The sequence below is a fragment of the Chamaea fasciata genome, unplaced genomic scaffold, assembly GCF_029207755.1.
Source record: "Chamaea fasciata isolate MVZ Bird 193981 ecotype frontalis unplaced genomic scaffold, bChaFas1.0.hap1 SCAF_58, whole genome shotgun sequence".
In the NCBI taxonomy this organism is placed as follows: domain Eukaryota; kingdom Metazoa; phylum Chordata; class Aves; order Passeriformes; family Sylviidae; genus Chamaea; species Chamaea fasciata.
The window spans coordinates 848,063-859,191 of record NW_027094143.1 but is presented as its reverse complement, the minus strand read 5'-3'; positions in this window follow the sequence as shown (position 1 = coordinate 859,191).

Here is an 11,129-nt window from a genome sequence, read left to right as displayed (position 1 = left end):
ACCCAGCCGGTAGTGCTCCTGGAGGCCCTGCTGCGCCTTCCCTGCCGGAGAGACGCGGCTGTCAGCGCTCGGCCTGGGGCCAGGAACGGCCCCTGAGCGCCCCTCAACCACCCCAGGCCGGGCATCCCCAGGCGTTCGCTCCTGGGAAGGCGACACTGGCGGCTCGGGGCCGGCGGCCGCGCTGGCCAGCGGCGGAGCTCGGGCCGGGGAAGGCGCAGCGCAGGCGGCGGGAGCGGCCGCGCCGCGTGTGTCCGCGGGGCCCGGGAGGGGCCGGGGCCGGGCTCGGAACAGGCGGAGGCAAAGCGCGGCGATACTGTCCCTGGCCCAGGCACCGATCCCCGCCCAGCACCGCCATCGCCAGGACAGCCAGAGGCGGGCGGAGGCGAGAGCGCGGTGGGAGGCCCGGGGGCGGGGACGGGGCAGCCCCGCCCGGGGCCGGGGGCGGGCCGGGGGCATGGCCCGGCCCTGCAGGGGAGAGGGACACTGGGAGAGGAGGGGGACACCGGGACAGGGAGACTGGGAGCGGGTGTGGGACTGCAGGAGAGGGAGAGGAGAAGCAAGAATAGCTTTTTTTGCTGCTGCTGCTACTGCTGCTGCTGCTGCCGCTGCTGCCGCTGCTGCCGCTGCTGCCGCTGCTGCCGCTGCTGCCGCTGCAACTGAAGCCCCGGGGCCGTTTTTCCCCGGGGCCGTTTGTCCGTTGCCCGCTCAGGCCCACGCCGAGCCCCGCGCGCCCCGGGGGCAGCCCCTGAGCCTTCCAAACACGGGAACTTTGCCCCGTTGAGCCAAGACCCAGAGCCTTGACTCCTGCACTGTGGCAGAGCAATCCCCTTGGCTGCTGCTATGCATTGTCCCTGCTGAGGGTCACACACTGTCAGAGAACATTCCTTGAATGCAGAATTCGTACCTGGCCCAAGCACTGCACTTGCGTCTCCAGCATTGCTTTCCAAGAAAAACGGGGGTAGGCAAATTGTGTGTAGCTCATGGTATTTTACAGCGTCTAAAACTTGCCAAGTCATGGATCTTAGAGGTGAGATCCATTTGTAGTTAATGGGATGGAGAAGTAGTGCAAAATGGAAAAAGGGAGCATAGAAATAAATAGAGAAAACCATCTTGGATTGGTTCTTTCCATTTTTGTTTCATTTTTTAAAAGCTGTTTCAGCTGTCCCAGAATCTTCTCCACAGTCCTGTCTGCTCTTTCCAAGAACCCTTCCTGGAGAATGAGCTGCAGCTTCTGTCACTAAATGTCCTACCAACGGCAGCAAGTTTGTGAAGGAAAATAAAAAATGGTTTTACAAATATATTAACGACAAAAGGAAGGCTAAAAACCGACCTTTGTTCTCTGCTGGATGTGGGAGGGAACTTAGGAAGTGCAGATGAGGAGATGGCAGAAGTGCTTAACGCCTTCTTTGCCTCAGTCTTTAGTGGGAATATGGCTTGTCCTCAGGACAGCTGCCCTCCTGGGCTGGTAGATGGTGTCAGGGAATAGAATGGTGCCCCTGTTATCCAGGAGGAGGCAGCCAGAGAACTGCTGAGCCAAATAGATGTTCACAGATCTGTGGGCCCAAGTGGGATCCACCACAGGGTGATGAGGGAGCTGGCAGATGAGCTTGTGAAGCCGCTCTCCATCATTTACCAACAGTCCTGGCTCACTGGTGAGGATCCGGAGGACCGGAAACTGGCCAATGTGACAGCCATTCACACAAAGGGTGGGAAGGAGGAACTGGTAATTAGAGGCCAGTTAGCCTGACCTCAGTACCCGGTAAGGTCACGGAGCAGTTTATATTGAGTGTCATCATGCAGCACCTACAGGACGGCCCGGGGATCAGAGCCAGCCAGCACGGGTTTAGGAGGGGCAGGTGTTGTTTGACCAACCTGCCTCTTCTATGAACAGGTGACCTGCGTGGTGGATGTGGGAGAGGCTTTGGATGTTGTCTGTTTGGACTTCAGCAAGGCCTTTGACACTGTCTCCCACAGCACACTCCTGGAAAAGCTGGCGGCCCACGGCTTGGGCAGGAGCACTCTTTGCTGGGGAGGCAAAGGCAGAGGGTGGTGGGGAATGGCGCTGCATCCAGCTGGCAGCTGGTCACCAGTGGTGTTCCTCAGGGGTCTGTTCCTCGGGGCTCCTGGACTCAGCCCCAAATCCACCTGATAAAAATCCACCGAAATCCCTGTGGAGCTCTTTGTCTTCCTTCAGTTGTCTTCAAGTCTCCATGGCTTGTGCAGCTGCTTGGAATCAGTTCGGAATTCTCTTAAGGAGGAAGATATCAAAGCGCACCTCGTGATTTTTGGTTTTTTAATTGCAGGAGTATTTTTTTTATTTTTCATTTCATTGAAGAGTTGACTGAAGCGTTCTTTAGGTGATCTTGGTGCTGAATGTCTCCTTAGGAGTTCTGAGCACAGTGAAGAATGAGCCCCTTGCAGGCTGACCCTGTTTGGACAACCCGCTTCTCACCCAACCTCACCACGTGTGACATCACCCACCTTGGACTGCGCTCCCAAAACATAAAAGAAAATTCAGCATTTTTTTATAAAAACAAACTTATGTAAATAATAAAATTAGAAATTTATTTTTCAGTTTTATAATAACATTTTTCTATATTTTATTACCTAATTTTTATATTGACATTAAAAAATCAATATATTTTTAGCAACGAAAAAAGTCATTGGTCATTGGTTCTAAGTAACACACTTCCCTTCATGAATTGCTTGACCACTACTGGCGATTGATTTCTTCTTCTTCATGCTGATTTGCTCTATTTTTAGTCCTTTTGTCATCTTCTTTAGCATTTTCTCAGACAGGGTAAAAGGGGCAACTTTGGGGTTCATGGAGACATTTCTGGGGCACATTTGGGGCAGGGAATTTGGAGAGAACTTGAGGGTCTGGAGGACACATTTGGGAAGCGGGTGGACACTTGGAGGGGCACTTAGGGATTCTGTCGGACAATTCGGGGTCCAGGGGGGCACTTGGAGGTCAGGGAGGGGAATCCGGGGCCCTTCGGGGTCCGGGCGGGCACCTGGGGGGCTCTGAGGGGACTCTCTGGGGCGCGGGGGATGATGGGAGTTGTAGGCGCGGGTAGAACAGGGTTGAACGGCGCCGCGGAGCATCACGGGAGGTCGAGGCGCAGCTCCAGTGGCTGTCGGCGGGGCGCGGGGCATGATGGGAGATGGAGTCACGGCTGGAGGAGCGCTCCGAGTGCGCCGCGGAGCATGCTGGGAGCTGTAGTCCCGAAAGTGGCTCGAACGCGGCGTCTGGGGCTCCGGGAAGGCGCTTTGGGGACACTTTTGTGTCCGAGCCGCGATTTGAGGTCCTCGGGGGGAACGTGTACGGCTCGGGAGCACTTGCGGGGAGCTTGGGGAGCTGTCACCGAGCTCTCTAGGGCGCGGGGCGGGGCAGGAGTTTTTAGGCGCAGAACCGTTTTACGAGGGGCTCCGAGGCCAGGGGGGATGATTGGAGATGAATTCCCTGAAGTCGCTCTAAGGGGAATCTGTGGGGTCGGAGCGTTCAAGGGATCCGGGGACGCTTTGGGGGCGGGCGAATGGGCGTTGAGGGAACAGTTGGGGATCCTGGAGGGGCTGGGGGACACTTGTTCACTTCAACGTGTTTATTTACTCATGAAACATACGTATTGTATTTAAAATTTAATATTCCATAGGTATGGGTTCTATAGGCGTAGATATCAATTAGCCTAAGTGCAAAACCTACTATTCCATGTAAGAATGATGTTCTCTACTGTTAAAAGCAAAATTAACCAAAGCAAACAAAAAGGAGAGGGTTAACAATTAATGAGAAAGGAACAGAAAAGGTTGTTATGCCACTGTAAACTTTCACTCTGAGTCTACATTTCAAATAATACAGGTGACCCATCTGAAGGAGGATTTCTCCTCAGGGGAAATGTCTTTCTAAAAGTTTCCTTTGTTTCCAGGAGCTTCCTCTGTGCCAGGAGCCCGGCCCAGCTCAGCAGCACAGAAACAGCACAAGGACTTGAATGACCCTCCCGTGGATTTGGTGTTTCCATTCAACTCTGTCCCTGAAAGAGTGTTCCAAAAACTTCTCAAGAACTCAAAGGTAAATTAAAACACTGAAGTTTTTTGCAGTTTTAATGAGAAACACAGAGAGACCCAATGGAGAAAGTGTCCCCAGGTTCCATCACTGCAGGCACTGATGACAGGTGGGGACAGACAAGGCAAAGGTGTCTCTGGTGCTGAGCAAACCTGGATGTGTTCCATGAATCCAAAAGGGCAAGGCCTGAGCCCCGGCCCCTGGCAGGGCAGGGATCTGTGGGGCAGGGATCTGTGGGGCAGGGATCTGTGGGTCAGGGCTCAGCCGTGGGTCACGGATCTGTGGATCAGAGCTCTCTGGGTCAGGGCTCTTTGGGTCCAGGCTCAGCCGTGGGTCACAGATCCGTGGGTCAGGGCTCTGTGGGTCCGGGATCTGTGGGTCAGGGCTCTGTGGGTCAGGGCTCAGCCGTGGGTCAGAGATCTGTGGGTCAGGGCTCTGTGGGTCAGGGCTCAGCCGTGGGTCAGGGCTCTGTGGGTCAGGGCTCAGCCGTGGGTCACAGATCCGTGGGTCAGGGCTCTGTGGGTCAGGGCTCTGTGGGTCAGGGCTCAGCCGTGGGTCACAGATCCGTGGGTCAGGGCTCAGCCGTGGGTCACAGATCCGTGGGTCAGGGCTCAGCCGTGGGTCACAGATCCGTGGGTCAGGGCTCTGTGGGTCAGGGCTCTGTGGGTCAGGGCTCAGCCGTGGGTCACAGATCCGTGGGTCAGGGCTCAGCCGTGGGTCACAGATCCGTGGGTCAGGGCTCTGTGGGTCAGGGCTCTGTGGGTCAGGGCTCAGCCGTGGGTCACAGATCCGTGGGTCAGGGCTCAGCCGTGGGGCTCACTGTGGCAGGGGTTGCTCAGGAGGTCACTCGGGGGGCGCTGGATCCTATGGGGCGGCTCCAGCGGCTCCTGTGGGGCAGAGACGGCGGCGGGACAATCTGTGGGGCAGGAGCCATCTGTGGGGCGGGGATGGGATCTGTGGGGCGGGGTTTGGGATTCGGGATCTATGGGGCAGAGGGGGGATCCCTCAAAATTCCCACAAAAATCCCCAAATTTCCCAAAAACTCCAAATTTCCCCCCCCAAAAAATTCAAGTTTTTTTCCTCGAAAAAATTCCCAAAATTTTCCCCCAGAAATTTTCCCCCAGAATTCCCAAAATTTCCCAATTTTTCCCAATTTTTCCCCATTTTCCCCAATTTTTCCCAATTTTTCCCCATTTTCCCCAGTTTTTCCCCATTTTTCCCAATTTTTCCCAATTTTTTTTAATATTCCGAAAGTTTCCCACAGAATCCTCAAAAAATTCCCCCAAAATTCCCCAAAATTTTCCACAAAAATTCACAAATCTTTCAAATCCCCCCAAATGTTCCCAATTTTTTTCCCAATTTTCCCAAATTTTGGGGCTTTTCCCCCAAATTTTCCCCAAAAATCCCCCTAAAAACGACCCCAAACCATCAAAAAATCCCAAAATTTTCCCGATTTTCCCGCAAAATCCCCTAAAAATTCCCCCCAAAATCCCCAAATTCCCAATTTTCACCCCAAATCTCCCAAAATTTCCCCAAAATTTTCTCCCAGATTTCCCAAATCCTCCATTTTCCCCCCCAGATTTCCCCTAAAAACGACCCCGAAAATCCCAAATTTCCCCCAAATTCTCAAATTTTCACCCCAAATTTCCCCAAATTTCGGGGTTTTTCCCCCAAAACTTTCTGACCTCGAGGGCCACCAGTGGGCGCTCTGCGAGGAGAGAATTTGGCGGATTTTGGGAAAATTTGGGGTAATTTTGGGGAGTTTTGAAGGAATTTTGGGAGAATTTTGAGGATTTGGGGTCATTTTGGGGCAAATTTGGGGGAATTTTTTGGGCAATTTGGGAGAATTTGGGGGAAATTTCAGGTAATTTGGAAAAAATTGGGGGAATTTTGGGGATTTTGGGAAAATTCAGGGGATTTGGGGGGAAATTTTGGGGGATTTTGGGAGGAATTAGGGAAAAAAATTGGGACTTTTTGGGGGAAATTTGGCGTTTTTTTTCCGGAAATTTCGGGGTTATTTGGGGGAATTTTGGGAAAATTTGGGAATTTTAGGGGGAAATCCGGGGGATTCGGAGGAATTCAAAGAAGGAATGGTGAAATCCTGGGAATTTTTGGACCATTTTGGGTCATGTCGTGAGAAATTCTGGGTGATTTGGGAGGGAAATTTTGGGTGATTTGGAAGGGAAATTTTGAGAAATTTGGGAAGGAAATTTTGAGAAATTTGGGGGAATTTTTGCAATTTTTGTAGAAATTTTGGGATTTTTTTTAGATTTTGGTGCAATTTCGGAGAATTTGGATAATTTTTGAAAAAAATTTTGAAAATTTTGGGGAATTTAGGGGGATTTTTGACAAAATTTTGGGAATTTTTTTTGGATTTTGGTAAAATTTGGGGAATTTTTGAGGAAATTTTGGGAATTTTTGTGGGCTGTTTTTGGGGGGAAATTCGGGAGAATTTTGGTCGATTTTGGGGGGATTTGGGGACAATTTTGGGGGAGATATTTGGGGAATTTTGAAGAATTTTGGGGGATTTTTGAAGAAATTTTGGGAATTTTGGGGGGATTTTGGTAAAATTTCGTAATTTTTTGGGACTTTTGAGGAAATTCTGGGAATTTTTTTAGATTTTTTGGGAAATTTGAGGGGAATTTTGGGGAGTTTTGGGGAAATTTGGGGCGGATTTTTTGGGGGGGAAATTCGGGACCATTTTGGGGTCATTTGGGGCCTCGGTGTATCCCGTCATGCCCCGCGCTGCTTTGCGCCTCGGTGTATCCCGTCATGCCCCGGAGCGCCACTTTGCGCCTCGGTGTATCCCGTCATGCCCGGCGGCGCTTTGCGCCTTGGTGTATCCCGTCATGCCCTGCGGCACTCTGTGCCTCGGTTTATCCCATCGTTCCCCCGGCCCCGCTTTGCTCCTCGGCGTACAAATGACGTCACCCGCGTTTATTTCGCTTGTCATTTGCATAAATTTACATAAGGCTGGCGCGTCAGTGAGGTGGGCGGGGTCAGAGCCGCATTGGCCCCTCCCACTCCTTCCCAGTACAACCCAGTAACCCCAGGCCCCGCCCAGTTTGTCCCGCCCTTGTCGCTCCATATAAGGGAAGGGGGCGTGGCCTGACGAGGGGCGTAGTCGGTTCACCTGTGGGGGGAGGGGCAATGGTTACACCACGCCCAGAAACCCCGAAACCAGTATAAACCAGTATAAACCAGTGACCCCAAACCCACTCCCAGTCCATTCCAGTATAAACCGGTGACCCCAAACCCACTCCCAGTTCATCCCAGTATAAACCAGTGACCCCCAAACCCACTCCCAGTTCATCCCAGTATAAACCAGTGACCCCAAACCCACTCCCAGTTCATCCCAGTATAAACCAGTAACCCCCAAACCCACTCCCAGTTCATCCCAGTATAAACCAGTGACCCCAAACCCACTCCCAGTCCATCCCAGTATAAACCAGTGCCCCCCAGTCCCCGTCCCAGTGCCCTCACCTGTCCGTACTGGTTTGAACTGGGATCTCTCGACGCTCGGCGGCCTTCAGGGAGCGGCTCAGGGCCAGGGCCCGGCGCTGGGGGATACTGGGAGTTACTGGTTTATACTGGTTTGTACTGGTTTGTACTGGTTTGGGGGTTTTCCTTACTGGTTTGTACTGGGACAGGGTTTAGGGGTCACTGGGATGAAGAGGGATGAACTGGGAAGGGATTTGGGGTGACTGGTTTGTACTGGTTTATACTGGTTTGGGGTTTTTCTGTACTGGTTTGTACTGGTTTGTACTGGGAGGGGGTTTGGGGGTTTTTTGGGATTTTTGGGGAGAATTTTGGGGATTTTGGGGCATCAAAAATCCCAATTTTCAGTCGGAATTTTGGGTGAATTTGGGGGACTTGAGGGCTTTAAAAATCCAAATTTTTAGTGGGAATTTTGGGGTGAATTTGGGGGGTTTTGGGACTTCAAATATTCCAATTTTTGGGTGAATTTTGGGGATTTTGGGGCTCCTAAAAATTCCAATTTTTAGTGGGAATTTTGGGGTCATTTTTGGGGATTTGGGGCCTCCAAAAATCTCAATTTTAGTGAGAATTTTGGGGGATTTTGGGTGGGAATTTTGGGGTGAATTTGGGTAATTTTGGGGCTTCAAAAATCCCATTTTTCAATCAGAATTTTGGGGTCATTTTTTGGGATTTTGGGGCTCTGAAATCCTGATTTTTGGGGCGAATTTTTGGGTCATTTTTTGGGATTTTGGGTCTCTGAAATCCCGATTTTTAATGGGAATTTTTGGGGTCATTTTTGGGGCATTTTGGGTGAATTTTGGGGCTCTAAAAGTTCCAATTTTTAGTGGGAATTTTGGGGTGAATTTAGGGGATTTTGGGGCTTTAAAAATTTTCACTTTCAGCAGGAAATTTTGGGGTGAATTTTGGAGATTTTTGGGCTTTAAAAAATCTCAATTTTAGTGGGAATTTTGTGTGGGAATTTTGGGGTGAATTTGCGGGATTTTGGGGCTTAAAAATATCTCAGTTTTCAGTCGGGATTTTGGGGTCATTTTCTGGGATATGGGGGCTCTGAAATCTCGATTTTTAGTGGGAATTTTTGGGGTCATTTTGGGGGAATTTTGGGTGAATTTTTGGGGATTTTGGGGCTCTGAAAATCCCAATTTTTAGTGGGAATTTTGGGTTTTAATGGGGGATTTGGGGTGGGAATTTTGGGGTGAATTTGGGTAATTTTGGGGCTTCTAAAAATCCCATTTTTCAGTCGGAATTTTGGGGTCATTTTCTGGGATTTGGGGGCTCTGAAATCCTGATTTTTAATGGGATCTTTTGGAGTCATTTTTGGGGCATTTTGGGTGAATTTTGGGGCTCTAAAAGTTCCAATTTTTATTGGGAATTTTGGGGTGAATTTAGGGGATTTTGGGTGGAAATTTTGGGGTGAATTTAGGGGATTTTGGGGCTCTAAAAATTCCAATTTTTGGGTGAATTTTTGGGATTTTTGGGGCTCTAAAAATCCCAGTTTTTAGTGGGAATTTTGGGGTAAATTTGAGGGATTTTAGGTGGGAATTTTGGGGAGAATTTTGGGGATTTTTGGGCTTTAAAAATTTGCACTTTCAGCAGGAAATTTTGGGGTGAATTTTGGAGATTTTTGGGCTCTAAAAAATCTCAATTTTAGTGGGAATTTTGGGTGGGAATTTTGGGGTGAACTTGGGGGATTTTGGGGCTTCTAAAAATCCCATTTTTCAGTCGGAATTTTGGGGTCATTTTCTGGGATATGGGGGCTCTGAAATCCTGATTTTTAATGGGAATTTTTGGGGTCATTTTGGGGGCATTTTGGGGGATTTTGGGGCTCTAAAAGTTCCAATTTTTAGTGGGAATTTTGGGGATTTTTGGGGGGATTTTGGGGCTCTGAAAATCCCAATTTTTAGTTGGAATTTTGGGGTGAATTTTGGGGACTTGGGTGCTTTAAAAAATCCAAATTTTTAGTGGGTATTTTTGGAGTAAATTTTTGGAATTTTGGGGTGAATTTTGGGGATTTTAGGGCTTCAAAAATTCGAATATTTCGGTGAATTTTTGGGATTCTGGGGGGTCTAAAAATCCCAATTTTGGGGGGGAATTTTGGGTAAATTTGAGGGATTTTGAGGCTTAAAAAATTTCAGTTTTCAGTGGAAATTTTGGGGTCATTTTTTGGGATATTGGGTGGAAATTCTGGGGTGAATTTTTGGGATTTTTGGGGCTCTAAAAATTCCAATTTGGGGGGGGGGAATTTTGGAGTGATTTTTGGCATTTTGGGTGGAAATTTTGGGGTGAATTTTGGGGGTTTTGGGACTTCAAAAATTCAAATTTTTGGGTGAATTTTTGGGATTTTTGGGGCTCTAAAAATGCCAATTTTTAGTGGAAATTTTGGAATTTTTGGGGGGATTTGGGGTGGAAATTTTGCGGTGAATTTGGGGGATTTCGAGGCTTCTAAAAATCCCATTTTTCAGTCGGGATTTTGGGGTCATTTTCTGGGATTTTGGGGCTCTGAAATCCCGATTTTTAATGGGAATTTTTGGGGTCATTTTTGGGGCATTTTGGGTGAATTTTGGGGCTCTAAAAGTTCCAATTTTTAGTGGGAATTTTGGGGTAAATTTTGGGGGATTTAGGGGCTTTAAAAATCCAAATTTTTAGTGGGAATTTTGGAGTAAATTTTTTCGAATTTTGGGTGGAAATTTTGGGGTGAATTTTGGGGATTTTGGGGCTTTTAAATGTCCAATTTTTAGGTGAATTTTTGGGACTTTTGGGGCTCTAAAAATCCCAATTTTTGGGGGGAATTTTGGGCTAAATTTGAGGGATTTTGAGGCTTAAAAAATTTCAGTTTTCAATGGAAATTTTGGGGTCATTTTTAGGGATTTTGGGTGGAAATTTTGGGGTGAATTCTGGGGATTTTGGGGCTTTTAAAAGTCCAATTTTTGGGTGAATTTTTGGGATTTTTGGGGCTCTAAAAATCCCAATTTTTGGGGGGAATTTTGGGGTAAATTTGAGGGATTTTGAGGCTTAAAAAATTTCAGTTTTCAGTGGAAATTTTGGTATCATTTTTAGGGATTTTGGGTGGAAATTTGGGGGTGAATTTAGGGGATTTTTTGGCTTTAAAAATCTCAATTTTGGGGGGGAATTTTGGAGTAAATTTTTGGGATTTTGGGTGGAAATTTTGGGGTGAATTTAGGGGATTTTGGGGCTTTAAAAATTCCAAATTTTTGGTGACTTTAGGCGATTTGGGGGCTTTAAAAATTCCAATTTTTAGCGGGAATTTTGGGGTTTTTTGAGGGATTTTAGGTGGGAATTTTGGGGTGAATTTGGGGGATTTTGGGGCTTTAAAAATCTCAATTTTTGGGGGGAATTTTTGGGATTTTGGGGCTTTAAAAATTCCCACTTTAAGCAGGAAATTTTGGAGTGAATTCTGGGGATTTTTGGGCTCTAAAAATTTCAATTTTAATGGGAATTTTGGGGGATTTTGGGTGGGAATTTTGGGGTGAATTTGGGGGATTTTGGGGCTTAAAAACATCTCAGTTTTCAGTCGGGATTTTGGGGTCATGTTCTGGGATTTTGGGGCTCTGAA